This window comes from Vipera berus (genome assembly GCF_964194415.1).
Source record: "Vipera berus genome assembly, chromosome: 3".
Taxonomy (NCBI): Eukaryota; Metazoa; Chordata; class Lepidosauria; order Squamata; family Viperidae; genus Vipera; species Vipera berus.
Genome location: NC_138204.1, coordinates 171132443 through 171147848, shown reverse-complemented (window position 1 = coordinate 171147848; position 15406 = coordinate 171132443). Strand labels below are relative to the sequence as shown.

General features: G+C 37.3%; 1 long non-coding RNA gene across 1 annotated transcript in view; it reads right to left on the bottom strand.

Moving 5' to 3' along the window:
• LOC308665630 overlaps positions 1–11660 on the bottom strand; it is a 72064-nt gene extending 60404 nt beyond the window's left edge. The window contains exon 1 of the long non-coding RNA XR_014025910.1: positions 11592–11660. This is a non-coding gene — a long non-coding RNA (uncharacterized lncRNA). The remainder of the gene's footprint in view (positions 1–11591) is intronic.
• Between the last annotated feature and the right edge of the window lie 3746 nt (positions 11661–15406).

Genomic DNA, 15406 nt, shown 5'->3' with positions numbered 1-15406 from the left:
ATATATATATACAAGTTTTATTGATTTTTTAATATTTACATATACATGTATTTGTGAAGCAATATGGTGGCTGGGTAGTCAGTGTAAGAAATAGCAAATTGTTTGTAAATAGTTCAGGTTGCATCAACAAGGATTCCCTCTCTGATTCCCTTAGTTATCACATAGTCAAAATAATCAAGTTAATACACTGCTAGTTGTGACCTAGTCAATTAACAAAATTTTCAATATATTTTCACTAAAACATATCAATATCCTTTTTTAAAGTTTTACCTAATTGAAACAAAATACTCTAAAGTAGCCTATAAATATACAAAAGAAAGCTTAATTTTTGGGTAACCCACAATTCCCTATTTCAATAAAGAATAATTCTCTTGTCTACAAAACTTACATTGTTCATTACAAAACATTCTTATGTTTTACCAGTAAAATCTAGTTTTCATCTTAACAAATCACCAATTATTAGGAAAATATTTTTTGTCTTAAATGTTCAACAATTATTAAAATACTATCTTTTGTTATAAAATTCTAAGTTCTATAGTATAGTTCAAAATTATCTTCTAGAAGCTTAATTTTGTTTTCCTTTAAAGATCTAAAACCTAAATATAAAATCAGTTTATATTTTTTTAAAGATTCCCCTTAGTCCATCAAAAGAGATTTTTAAGCTCTGTCCTTACAAATCCCCAAAAAAAGAGACAAGTCTAATTTTTTTAATCTAGCTCTCGCCTTCCTTTTGTGCCAATCAGGCTTCCATCTTAGTGCCTTTAAATTCTTAAATGTGTCTCCCTTTCTTCCTCCACCTTTTATTTGAATCTGAGGAGACCATTCAAATGACAGTTTTGCAAAGCATGTGTCCCCTTTATAGTCATTGAAATGTTGCTTTAATAGCTCAGTTTTTGATGTTTGATGTAATATAATTGTCATTAATTCAGTCTGGTCTTTTTCTTCTTCCATTTCCATCTGGCTTAGGTAGAAAGTAGTGGCTGATGTTGTTATTGTTTGATTAGCTGAATCCTCAACGTACTGTATTTGAAGGTCTTTGATATCTTTGCTCTTAATGTTGCTTTCTTCAGGTATTGTTGTTTTTTGAGTTGTAAGTTTTGTAGTTGAAGTTAGAGTTTGGACTTCAAGGTTCTCTGTAGGCTGCATTTGTTGCTCTTTGAAGTCTCCTATTCTGATGTTAGTTTCCACTTCTTCTATTTGTTTTTGGATTGTCAGTTCATCATTTAAGGTCAAAGTTTGATTTGGTGGCTTTGAGTTGTCAGGTTTATAATGCAGTTTGGATTTAATTTGCTCAGTTATTGCCAAGATTGTGTCCAATATCAGTTTGTAATTAAGTGGTGGGATATAGTCATCCATTTCATTGGTATTTATAGCTAAATCTTCCATGGAGGCTATTTTAATAGGAGTCAATAATTTTCCACCTTCAATGTTCCTAAAAGTTGTTTAGTGCCAGGTGTTCCCACACTTATCTTTGAAGATAGTGTCAAGGACAGCTCTGTTATTCAGTCAGCTCTCACAATAAGCAAAAGGTTTACTTGGTATTCCAGGTTTAGCCACAAGATGTCATCAATAGCATATAGAATAAGTTGTGAAGTTCTTTTTTTCCAAATTAATATAAAGCTTTTGTATAATTAGTCCATTCTTTTTTCCTTAATTCACATCTTAAACAGAAAATAGGGTAGTAGATCCCCACCCAAAATAGAAGCTTTTTAATAAGTAGAAATAAGATTGCTTAATTTCTTTGCTTAATCAGTTGGTTTTTTTTCTTCTTCGATGCTTTAAGGCTTAAAATGTTTTTCCCCAAGTATACAAATGCCGTTTTTTCAAAACAAAAAAAAAAGGGGGGGGAGGAAATTTTTGGAAAAGTCCCACAGGAAGGCAGATAGGGTGATAAGAAAGATAAGGTCTCACCCGGGTCCTCCAGATTGCTTTGTTGTGCTAGATGGTGCTTTTGGCTTTTGGCAGGGAACAGCTTAATGATTGGCCAAAGGAGCTGCTCCGGATTCAAGTGGAGGGCTGCCACCCTTTCACGATCACAGGGAGGGCCTCCTTGCGGTGGTTGCCCCTCCAGGGTGACTTTCGACTCTTTTCAGAGTTCTCCAATGAAGAAGGATCGGACGGCAGGAGAAAGCTCTTCCTGCACGTCCGAATGTGCCGCATGCACAAACTGGAAGCCTCGGGAGAGGTCTTTTTCTATAGGTAGATGGTCCTTGATGAATTGAAGGACATTTCTTTTTTCCTGTAATATTAATTTGAGTGGGCAAATATCAACAGATCTCAGATATGAAAACTGAAGATTGATTGTGCTGAATTAAGACATCTTTCAGCTAAACAAACTGACATTCATCATGTCTAAAAATGTTGGACTTCAGTCTTTCTCGACTGAGAAACATTTCTTTTCTCTCCTCCCAAATGTTTTACCTTGTAGCCAAATAAAATCTGAGATTATACTGTTTCCATGATTCTGATTACAACTGGTTCCCTTGTTTCCATAGATTTCATTATTCCATTCTGATTTTTTCAATGTTTGGCACTTTTTGCATTCTCTTTCTCTGCTTCATATCAGTCCTTTCATCTTTTTTATTTTCTGTCACGGTTTTTCAGATCTCACTGTTATTTCTCTCATATTTTGGTTTTCTTGTTGTCTTTTGTCAAACATACAACTTTGTAACTGAGGTTACATTCATTTTTTTTTTACTTTTTTGTGTCTGTCTTCACTGTGGTCAGGAAATTGCAAAAAGCCTTGCTTTCTTATGTGTTGATTTTGTGTCTCATTTTTGTGATTTTTCTGCAGAAATGCTCTGATTTATAAATGTCATATCTATATTATAGCAGTAGTGCATCTTTTTTTAAAACTCCTAGCTCGCTACTGCAAAGATAAAAAAGATTTACAACATTCCACATTAGATGTCTACAAAGAAATTTCCTTTCCAAGAAAGGTTCAAGTAAGATTTCTTAAACATTGCTGTTTTTCATTAAAAGTCCCACTTTTTCTTTTAACAAAAAGCAAACAATCTTTATTTTCAGAAGTTAACATTGGTAATTGCATCTTTTTTTTTCATACCAACTGTGCACAGAGAAGGTTATATGGTAGAAGCCTTTAGCCCTGTACAGGATATTCGTCAAACTGATCCTTCAGCAATTTTTAAGACTTGCTCAGAATTATTTTAATGGTATGCAGGGAATTAGAAGAGATCCCAAACTGATTTCTCGTGGGCTATCTTTTTTTTCTTCTATATCGTGATTCATCTGAGTGCCATTTGATATCTACAGCAGCTTGAAATTGTTATTACAATAGTAAAAGAATACGTTTTTTTCCTGTTAAGTATAACTGGTATTGCTATATGAAAGTTACAGTGAAATGCACTGTGGGCTATCATAGCCACTAGGGGACACCCTTATTCCAGAAATAAAGAGGGGGGGATGGCACTTTCTATTTATTTTTTTGTTTGTGACCACACTCTTTCTGTATGTATGTTTGTTTCTTTGGATCCTTGCCCTTTTACCAAGCCTGCTATGCCTGTCTAAGTTACCAGGTAGAATACCACTAAAAGCTAGTAATTGAATCATTAACAACTGCATTATAGAACTCACTCTGCTAGCAATAGAATCCAAATGAGCCCACTGCTCAAAGGATAAACATCCTTTACACTGACTTCTGGCTTCTTAGTAGCCATGCATGTGTGTGCGCACGTGCGCACGTGTGTGCGTGTGTTTGTGTGACTTCATCCATTTATAGCTCTCTGTTTCTAGCCTGATGCCTTAACTACTACACCAAACTGAATCTCTTTCCATAAAGGTTTGTCTGATTCCTTCTCTTAACAATTTGGACACCAGAGTTTCATCATTTTCTCAGGGCTTACAAAACTCTTTGAGCCACTGTTTGTAGTTTTGTGTTGCATGTTTGTAAGACAGTTGCTCTCACTCTCTCCTTCTCCTGGAAATATTTATGCTGGAAAATTTAATCCTCCAATTGTTTTGCGATATTTTACTTTAAATGATATTTTATCTTTCCGTCTTATAGGCTACCCAGAGAACAAGATGTCTTTGCATAAATATAGTAATAAAATAAAATAATGTTCTACTGAATTTCTGCCTGATTTAAAGATGCAAAAGTTGTACAAATGCAAATCCTATTTTTGTCTCTAGTATTATTTGCTCATAAATCCCCTTCCATAAAGCTGGATAATCTCAGTGACATCTGCAGAATGATTTATTTCTTTTCTTATTTCTTTCTGCAAGAATCTGTTAAAGTTTCATTGCTTCTTTGCACACTATGGTTTATGTCTAAAGTTAACTTTATTCAGTATTCTTACAAAATACTTATTTTTAGGATTTGAGGGACTACATTTCAGCTAGTGTATGAGAAGCTAGAACAATACTATGGCCCAAAGGAGGAACTGGAGAGGATGTAGAAAGTAAAGGGGAAAATGATCCTAGTGGTGGTAGGAGGACTCAGGGTTGGGATTCTATCAGGCTCAAGCCCAAAGACAACCCAGTGGAATCCAATTGAGTCTGATCTTTTATTTGCTTTTACCTAATGATAGTGCTTTTTTGTTTAAAAAAATGCTGTAACTCACACACATCATACAACCCACCTTGCCAACCCTACAAGGTTTATCGTTGTAGTTGGGGAAAAAAACCTTCAATTTTTAGTGTATCTAAAAGACTAGGGTTTTGTTCAAGGTAAGTTAGTACTATTAATGTTACCAAGCACTGTGTGGCTTTAAATTACAAGAAGACATTTTATTAATCTTTTGGGATATTTACCACTGGCATACCCATTTAGTTTAATGAGTGGAAATGTCAGCTTTCTATGTAGAATGAAATTGGCCCAATAAACAAAATTTGGTTGCTTGTAAAAGATTGAATTATTTTTAAGACGTTGTCAAACAAGGTGGAAAAATGTACATTTGGAGTTTAATATGGATATTGACTTGAAACAAATTAAAGTTGAAATTTTGTCAGTGAACAGATTACTTTTAATTTACCTTTAAGTTAAACCCAATTTAATAAATAGATCTGATTAAACCTCATACTGTAGGTCTACCGTTACATCTGACCAATACATAATTAATATATATTAATAATAATAATACCGCCAAATCACAAGATATTAGCTTTATTCTTATTCTTCCCCTCTGCAGTTTGAATATGAAGTATAAAAGACTAAAAAGAGATTTTTGTAGACATTCCAGTCTTTGAACTAACCAAGAAACCGAAACAGCAAAGTTTCATTGTTGGGAAAGCTTCCACACCAGCCGCCTTTCTTTCCTCTTGCTTCACCTCTTTTTAACTCACACCCCACCTTCTGTAAGAGAAGGCAAAAGGCTCACTTACTCTCTTGTGAAAGATGGCCTCTATGTTTATTCTGGGAAGGGGGTGGGAGGCAGAAGTGAGGCCTGCTCGGTTGGGCCTGCCCGGGCCTGGTCTGGGGACAGGGAGGTGTGGGGGTGCTTCTTGTAGCTGAAGAGAAAAGGGGTCCTTCCAGAGAAAATGTGGGGAGAACCTTTATGTCCCATGGGGCTCGGCCTAGGAGGGGTCTATTCCCTCTGCCTGGGGAGAAGGACAATGTGATAGAGAATGGGGCTGAGGGGAGAACCGGCCAAGATGAGAGGGCAGCAGGGGGAGGGGGAAGCCAGGCAATGCTTGGCAGACCTCTGAGGGAAGGAACCGGGCCTCCCTCTCAGGGCCAGGGGGTCTGTCAAACTGGAGAAGGCAGTGGGAGCCTGGCAGTATTGTTAGAGACCACCGCCAATTAGCGACCCCAACTCAGCACATCCCTGTGCGCTTCCATATGCCCGCAGCTGCTTTGGGGCATTTTCTGCACTGGCATATCCAAGGAGCCGGAGAGACTTTGGCTAAACTCCCTCAGGGTTAGGCCTTGGGGGCTTTCACTTCAGCGCTGGCCCTTGAGGGTATGGACCTTCAGATGGGCTCTTCCCAGAAGAGTGGAGTCTGGGAGCCTGCAGTTCATCAGAAAAGGACTGGAGGGTAGCGGTCCTGGGCCACTCACAGCTGAGACTCCCGAACACCCACTTGGGATTTAGCAGCTATGACAGCTGACATTTCTGCGTTCCTGTGGCATTTCAGAGAGTCAGGCCAGGATGAGATTTCTCTAGGAGGAAACTGAACTACAGTTAACTGCAGCCTTTGGAAGAAGAACTAAATGCACTGGGGGCAAATTGTCTGTGGGAATGAAGTAGTTGGGAGAATCCTAGAACATGGTGATGAATGGCCAGAGAAATAGAAGCAGGTTGTCTAATAACCACCATCAAAACCAGTCCAAATTACAGCATTCTGGAAAAACCAAAGACTGGCAAAAATGGAGTTAAAAGACGTCCAGCAGATGTATGTATATGTTAATGTGCTAGGATGATCTCAAGTTACCATATTTATTAATTTTTAAAAGGCTGTATTTGCCAAGTATATTTTCTTATGTGTCTCCCACCATCACCATCGGCTTCTACACCACATGGTTTGACCCAGCCAATCAAGCCACGCTATGGATGTGGTGTTCTGGCACCTCATGTCTCCTCCTAGAGGAGGCAGACAGCACTGGAGGGGACCCCGCTCATACTGTACTGCCAGCGGGGCATTTTCAAAAGCAAATGAGGATAGGAAGGGCAACAATAGGGAAAAAATGCAACTCTGGAAAATCCGTCGAAAAATGTGCTAGAACACCATTCTGGTGCAATCTATGACAAAAAAAAGTCCTGCCTAATGGACAGAATGTTGCAAAACTAAAGTTATAACTAAACATAGTCTAATAGTTATATCCTGAAAGATTATAATGGGTGGCTACCCTGAACCTCTTCCCCTACTCCCCACTCCCCTCCGCCTTATCCAGTTTGGGACTGTGCAGTCTCTTAATTTGCACTTCCCTCTGGAATGTATTGCCTCCTCCCTTGGAAAGCTCTGTGCTGCTAAGATTCCCCTGTCTTTTCCACTGCTTCTCTAGGTACACACTCCAAAACTGACAGTGGTTCCAAAAGAACCCAGGAACGACATCAGAGCACTCAGTTCAGAAGATTGCAGTGTCAGAAACAACTAAGATACTGTGCCGAACTCTCAAATCCCCAAGCCTCCCAACCCAAGACTGAAGAAGATACATATCATCCACAGAAGTGAGAAAGATTTTATATATATATATAGAGAGAGAGAAAGAGATGTACATACACATGCTTTCTTGATTTAGATTCTAGTATGAAAACTAGGAGAACTTTTGTTCCCAGACAAATCAACAACCATACACTGCAATTCCCATTGCCAGAAAAGGACCCCCTTTTCTGGGAGAGAGCATAACGCATACTTCCACCCAGTGCTTTTTTTGCAAAAGAAAAAGGTGCCGGAACTCGCACATATTATACAACCCGCCTTGCCTACCCTACAAGGTTCCATCCAAAAAAGGTGCCGGAACTCCGTTCTGAGCGTTCAATGAGAAAAAAAGCCCTGCTTCCACCCAAATGCAGCATTTGTTGGTGACTGTTCATGTTCTATTTGTCAGCCCAAAACCAAACTGACTTACTGCCAGTTGCAAGTATCATGCCATGGTGCTTCATGAAGGCACTTCAAAGGATCCCTTTACTTGAAACTTCATCAAGGCAAAGCATCCTTCAAAAATCTACTACCATATTTAAACCACTTGGTTTTATTTTGACAAATTATTCTGAAGTTAACTGAAAAGCACAGAAAATTATTTTCTATTACAAAAATCATTATATTATAGAACGACATTTTATTTGCTCTTAAGAAGGTGTCCCTGGGTTATTTCCAGAAAAAAATTGCCTGTTTATAACTCTTTTTCATTCTGGGTGAAATCACTAGTATCTGGTCAATGTAAGATCTTGAAAAAATCTGTTACTTGTTGATAGGGACAATAAAAGGAATCTTTTGTTATTTATAAATTCCCCAAAGAAAAATATAACTGTAATATCAACTGGTCGTGAATAATTGGTTGGATCCACAGTCACTAATGGGATTTAAATGGCTTCCAAATGTATCTTTTAATATCTTCAATGTGTACACAGTTTTCAGATTTTGGTAATCTGAAACAGCACTTGGACAATATCTTTATCTAGGTAAAGGTAAAGGTAAAGGTTCCCCTGCACATGTATGCTAGTCATTTCCAACTCTAGGGGTCGGTGCTCATCTCCGTTTCAAAGCCGAAGAGCCAGCGCTTGTCCGAGGATGTCTCCATGGTCATGTGGCCGGCATGACTAGACGCCAAAGGCGCACGGAACACCTTCCCACCGTAGTGGTCCCTATTTTTCTACTTGCATTTTTACGTGCCTTTGAACTGCTAGGTTGGCAGAAGCTGGGACAAGTAACAGGTGCTCACTCTGTTACGCGGCACTCAGGATTTGACCCGCCAAACTGCTGACCTTCTGATCAACAAGCTCAGCGTCCTAACCCACTGAGCCACCACGTCCCTTTTATCTTTATCTAGTAGATATTAAATACAGGTAGTCCTCAAATTACGACCACAATTGAGTCCAACATTTCTGTTGCTAAGTGAAACAGTTGTTAAGTGAGTTTTTCCCCTTTTCACTACCATTCTTGTCACAGTTGTTAAGTGAATCTGGCTTCCACATTGACTTTGTTTGTCATAAGATTGCAAAAGGTAATCTCATGATTCCAAGACACTGCAACCATTATAAATATGAGTTAATTGCCAAAAGTCTGAATTTTGATCATATGGAGATGCTGCCAGATTATAAGTGTAAAATGGTCAAAAGTCACTTTTTTCAGTGCTGTTGTAACTTCAGACAGTCAGTAAGTGAACTGTTGTAAGTTGAGGACTACCTATATGTTTAAATCTTTTATTTATTTTTTTGCCCACATAGGCAACGAGATTTGGAAAAGAAGTGAAATTTGCTCATTGATGTTAGGGGAAATGGAAGAGGGAAAAACAGATGCATAGTGATTGCTGGATCACAGATCTGAGCTGAAAAAAATATGAATTAGAATTTGCCTATCTCTTTGCTGCGTTCTATGGTCATCCAAATTTTTGCAACCCAGTAGAAGTTGGTCTAAGTGGCAAGATCGAGTGTGTATGGTAGTGCATATGCACTATATCATCATTTACCCCTGTTCTGGTTATAAATGAGGTTTGCTCATAATGAAATACTTTACCGAAACTAACCATGCGTATCCTATGTTACATTTCCAAAAACAACAGAATGAATCACAACGATGCAGTGTAACAAGGCAGAACATCTGGACAAAATCTAAAATAATTTTGATCAAGGCTGCTCACAGCTGAAGATTTTGTTGCACAATCATCCTGACTTAGTCACATATATTTATAAGGAAAACAATGTGGCAAAACATTGGACATCTGATGGATATCAGTGGATGCTATATATTGAAGAAAGACACCATAGTGCAGTGTTATTCTAGTCTAGCCTGTCTGCCTCTGAATTTATTATTTCCATAAATTCTACAGATTTGAGGGACAGTATTTAATGTTTCTGTTACACAAATATATGCTATCAAGAAAACAAATGAAAATGCTAGACAATTTGTTTACAAATCATTACTAGTAACATATGTGGTAATAATTAAATACTTCAGTTCAAAAGTATTGACATCCTTTGAAAATAACTTACTTTACATTCAGGCCACTTCAGATTTCATTGTGCAGAAAATTCAAATTATCCAGAAGCATTCTTAAATGAATGTTGTTAAGTAATATACTTGGACTGCAGAAGATTTTATTACCCACTATTACTTAACATTAGTACTTTGCATATGGTTAGGGAAGTTGTTTTGCACTTTCACAAAAATCAATTTACTTTATGCATTTAGCAGGTTCTCAGAGAAATCCTCTTATTTCCTAAGTGGCTAATCATTGCAAATCAATTGAAATAAGCATACTATCCTTTAAATGTACAAATCTATGAATATCTTTTATGGCTTCAGTACTCAACATACCGGTACATAGAATTCAGTGAGGTTTACTTCTGAATTTAAATATATAGTGTAGCATTTTAAGAGACCTACATTGTCTTTACATTTGGGTTAGGCCAGTAGCAGGGATGTAAATAACAAAACTTAATTTAATACCTTATTTTGTTTTTTGTGTAGTGCATAAGGGAAACAAGGATATGTGCTGAGCTTCATCCTTTCCATATCATTTCTAACCTCCGTAGGCTCTTCCTCAACTATCACCAAACAGCAGTCAAATTTCAGCAGTAAATTAGATGAAGGGTGTGGGTATGTTGGCAGGATTATTCCAGTCTTGCCAATAGTTCATCTCTAACAATCTCTACAGAACATCAATTATGAGTGAGTGAAGAACCAACTTGATGTTCTTGCAATTCATACAGGAATATGTAAGCTTCTATTTGTATTGCCATTTGCCTACTTTGTCCTGAGAAAGGATAGGTTTTTGAGTGCCTTTCACTCATTAGCCATTAGCCCAGGATCCATATTTGTTTAAGAAAGTAAAATCAATGTTTTCTAAATGTAAGTCTCCATCCCTAGTGGTATCAGCAAAGTAGAAGAAGGCACCACGATAAGCCAGTTTCTACCATGTGTGGGATTTGAATTGAACACACTAATTTAATACAATTTAATATTCATGGAGTAGCTAATTTATTACTAGTATTAACTTTTTCCCATTAATTATATCATCGGTACAATTATAAATGCCAAAATACAGCTCACTTTCCCAAGGTATCTAATTTAGGAAAACAAATAATGGTGAATGCCTTAAAAAGTTTTTCTTGCAATCAGTTATCCCTTTTATAGTGCCGCTCCAGTGAAAAAAGGAACAAGACCACATCTAAGCATGAGAAGGCTGTAAAGAGCAGAATCAAAAGAGCACCACGTAGCTGGGAAGTAGCTATTTTCATATCCCCTAAGGTTGCCATAATGGGAATATAAAAAGGCAGCTTGTAATACGGATACACCAGGAATCACCAGGAGAGGTGTTAAAAGTAAACCCTTGCTATAATGCTGGAGTTATCATGTTGATTTTATTTATTTTATTTATTTATTTTATTAAATTTGTATACCGCCCTTCTCCCGAAGGACTCAGGGCGGTGAACAGGGCATATATAAATAGCAAATACAAAAATTAAAAGAGAATTAAACAAGTGCCCAGATAAAAAACAATAACAATATAAGAAACCCATTAAAAAACCCTAACGTCCCCCATCAGGCCAGACCAGCTTGTTCAAATAAATGGGTCTTCAGACCACGCCGGAAGGAGCGAAGGTCCGGTGCCATCCGGAGCTCAACCAGCAGTTGGTTCCATAGAGCCGGAGCGCCCACAGGGAAGGCCCTCCCCCTGGGGGCCACCAGTTGGCATTCTCTGACCGGAGGCACCCTGAGGAGGCCCTCTCTGTGGGAACGCACAGGGCGGAGGGAAGTTGACGCTGAAGTTGACGCTGAAGTTGAGGATATCATTGCTGTAGACAGCCATGACAGTAGCATTGCAAAAACTATGCAGAATTGGTAACAAAAACAAAAGTACGATTAAGCAATGTGTTAGAAAGAAGCTCAGACTGGTTCCACCATCATTCAGTGAGGTATAAGAAAGAGGCAAGTTTAAAAAAAAACATTTTGAATATTATGTTACTTACACCCTATGCTGCATATTGGCTGTTGAATTATGGGAGTTGAAATCCACACATCTTAAAGTTAAAGTTGAGAAAGACTGGCCTGTCTCAATAAAATATAGTCCAATAAGAATTGTGGATCCTGTTTCCTGATGTGGCCTACCTCGAAGGACTGACCTATGAAACATCAGATCTGGAAACAAACCAACAAATACAGGGAAATATGATAGCAAGTGATGCAAAACTGAATTAGAGGAGCATGACCAGTTTGTTTTTAGATGGTGCCAACATAAGCAGAAGTCAAGCCAGAGTGTATTTGATTTATATGAGCATATCTTTATTGCTGAACTTACATAAGTAACATTTTATTTTGACAAAAAATAATATCTTTATTTTAATTCTATTCTACTTCTGTGCCTCTTATTCTTATTTCCTAATCCCCAAACTTATTTCTATTCTCCCCTTTATAACCACAGAGTGGTCCAGAAGATGTCATTTGTGCGCTGGGTTTCACTCTTTTTTCCCCAATACCAGTTTTGAGTTTGGGAACACAATAAGCTGCCTGTGAAACAACCAGTTACACAATCTCTGCAAAATGGATGCCTGTCTCATTTAATGCTGCTGAATTCACTACAGCTGGTCCATTAGTTTTCACTTTCAGCCTTTCCTTTCAGCCTTTTCTCATGGCAGCATTTCGTTGTCAATGTGATTTCTCTCTGTGCAATTTCCTTTTATGGCTGCATCTACTGGATGAGTCTCTCAGTGACAAACTTCAGCTCTGCTATGCTGTTGAGTTTAGAACAGAACAGAACAGAACAGAACAGAATAGAATAGATCTAGAAGGGACCGAGGAGGTCCTCTAGTCCAGCCCCCCACTCAAGCAGGAGAACCTATACCATCTCAGACAAGTGACTGTCCAGTCTCTTCTTAAAAATCTCCAGTGATGGAACGCCCACGATTTCTGAAGGCAAGCTGTTCCACTGGTTAATTTTCTATCCATTCTTTTACTGTCACGGAGTTGTTTTTCCTTCAATCAAGCTCCCTGCAGCCTCTCCAGTGCTGAACCTCCAGTGCTTCACTTATTCCTCACTATCTCAGGCCATCTTCTTTCCTAGGCTCAGTTATCCTTTCTTTACTCTTTCTTCTATCAAAAGCAAAGGTCTCTAAATATACGAGCATCTGGTAGCCCAAGCAGCACTCATACCTTTCCATTTCATAGGGCTCCTTAGCCACTGGCTGGGAGATGGAGAAAGTTAAGATATTCAAAATACTTCTAGCTTGTTGGGATATTTTATTGAAAACAAAGAAGAAGAACTTGCACCTTCCGGAATCTCTCTGTTGGCTTCCAAAGAAGAGCAATAACCGAAGGGGAGGTGGGTTGTTTCTCTTTCATCTTTCATAGAAAAACTCTTTGAGAAGAAAGAGTTCCTCTCCTAATTTTGCCTTGCAATTTTCTTTCCATAGTAAGATGTTCATAATTTATTAGATAATTTCAAGAAGGTTTTGAAATAAAAGGGAATCTGGTTTCTCAAAAGTTATGAAGGAGGAAGGATATCTTCTGTTCAAAGCACGATAGGCTGCCGGACGCAAGAAAGACATTGGGGTCCTTATCCCTGTTCATTATACTGAAAGAGTTGAGCTAGGATGAATGAACATTCTTTCTGATGAAAGATTAGAAAAGCTTAAGAAAACAATGCTTATCGTTTTCTTGAAGTGAGCTGCTATGAACAGAGAATTATAAGGAATTGTTTATAAGGAATTGTTTCGCAGACTAGATTGATCAAAAGAACAAGAAGAGGAGATTTGTTAAAATTACCTTCATATAAAAAAACCTAAGCTTTTTTTTATAAGTCCAGATGGTATTTTAAAGTGTTCTTCTTTAGGGATAACCTATTAATTCAAAGAAAAAATGGTTGCGCAAATATAAGGAAAGAAAAACAACTATGAAAGAGATGTTTGTTCATAACCAAATACCTGAAAATTGCATACTGATATTCCTACTAATGCAATTATCAAGTCAAAAGGCTGAACTATGTACAGTGAAAGTCTTTGCTATTTCCAGTATATAAGCAATGATGTTTAATATCTTTTTCTGTTAGACATATATGGTATGTAAATAATGTTTGTTCTTTAAAAGAAAACTATCAAAGCGGTCAAAGCTGTTTATATGTCACAGCAAGCAAAAATTGTCATTAATGGTGATTTAACTAATTCATGTGAAATTCAAAAGGGTACGAGACAAGTATGTCCCTTGTCTCCTTTGTTGTTTATTTTGGTGATGGAAGTTTTAAACAGAGATATCTGGCAAGATGAGAAAATAACAGGTATAAGTATCAAAAGGGAAGATTATAAATTGAGTGCATTTGCTGATTATTTAGTGATATTCTTGCAAGATCCAGAAAACAATATAAAATATCTGATGAGGAAATTAGGAGTTTTTAGCAGATTTTAAAATAAATAAACAGAAAATAATGTTGATTAAGAATATGACCTCACAGGATGGTGTTATATTGCCTAAAAAGTCTGGTTTTAGGGTTGAGAAAAAGATGAAATATTTGGGGGTTATATTGACAAACTCTAACACAAAACTGTTTCAAAATAATTATGTGCCTCTCTGGAATGATATTAACAAGGACTTATTTAGATGGTATACAGTACATTAATCACTATTGGATAGAATTTCTGTAATTAAGATGAATGTCTTACTAAAGATAATAATAATAATAATAATAATAATAATAATAATAATAATAATAATAATAATAATAATAATAATAACAATAACAATAACAATAACAATAAGAAGAAGAAGAAGAAGAAGAAGAAGAAGAAGAAGAAGAAGAAGAAGAAGAAGAAGAAGAAGAAGAAGAAGAAGAAGAAGAAGAAGAAGAAGTTGGAAGGGACCTTGGAGGTCATCTAGTCCACCCCCCCTGCTCAGGCAGGAAACTCTATACCATTTCAGGTAAATGGCTGTCCAGTCTCTTTTTAAAAACTTCCAGTGTTGGAGCATTCACCACTTCTGGAGGCAGGTTGTTCCACTGGTTAATTGTTCTAACTGTCAGGAAGTTTCTCCTTAGTTCTAGGTTGCTTCTCTCCTTGACTAGTTTCCATCCATTGCTTCTTGTCCTGCTTTCAGGTGCTTTGGAGAATAGCTTGACTCCCTCTTCTTTGTGACAGCATGCTATTTTTTTGTTTCAGATGTTACCAATACTTGCAACTGATACTCCCTTTAAATGGCAGAGGGATATTTTGAAGTTTATATGGCAAAAGAAAAAACAAACAATTAGATATAAACTACTGCAAGATGTTAAGGAGAGAGGGGGGTTGGGTTTACCAGATTTGAAACTATATTTTGATGCTTGTTGTTTGGTCTGGCTAAAAGAGTGGGTGAATCTCCAGAATAAGAGGCTACTTGATTTAAAAGGTCATGAATTAAGATTTGGATGACACGGTTATTTATGGTATGATAAGGTTAAAGTAAATGTTGATTTTAACAATCACTTTATTAAATGTGCCATTCTAAGAGTTTGGAATAAATATAAAACAAGGTGCTCTATGAGGATATCTCTTTGGGTGTCCCCCCAGGAAGCTTCTTTTAGAAAAGAAATAATGGCAAAGCCAGAGTGATGGGCTTATGATAAAATAATAACTTTTGATTATGATGATCCTATCCTCAAGACTAAGGAAGAAGCTACAGTCAGAAGGATATGTCTGCCACCGGTTTACATTTTATAACTGAAAGAAAGATTTAAATTAGACAAAAAGAGCTATGGGTTTGACTGTTAAAAATGAATTGGAAATCCTATTCTGTGGTAGTGATGAAAACTACCATAGAGAGC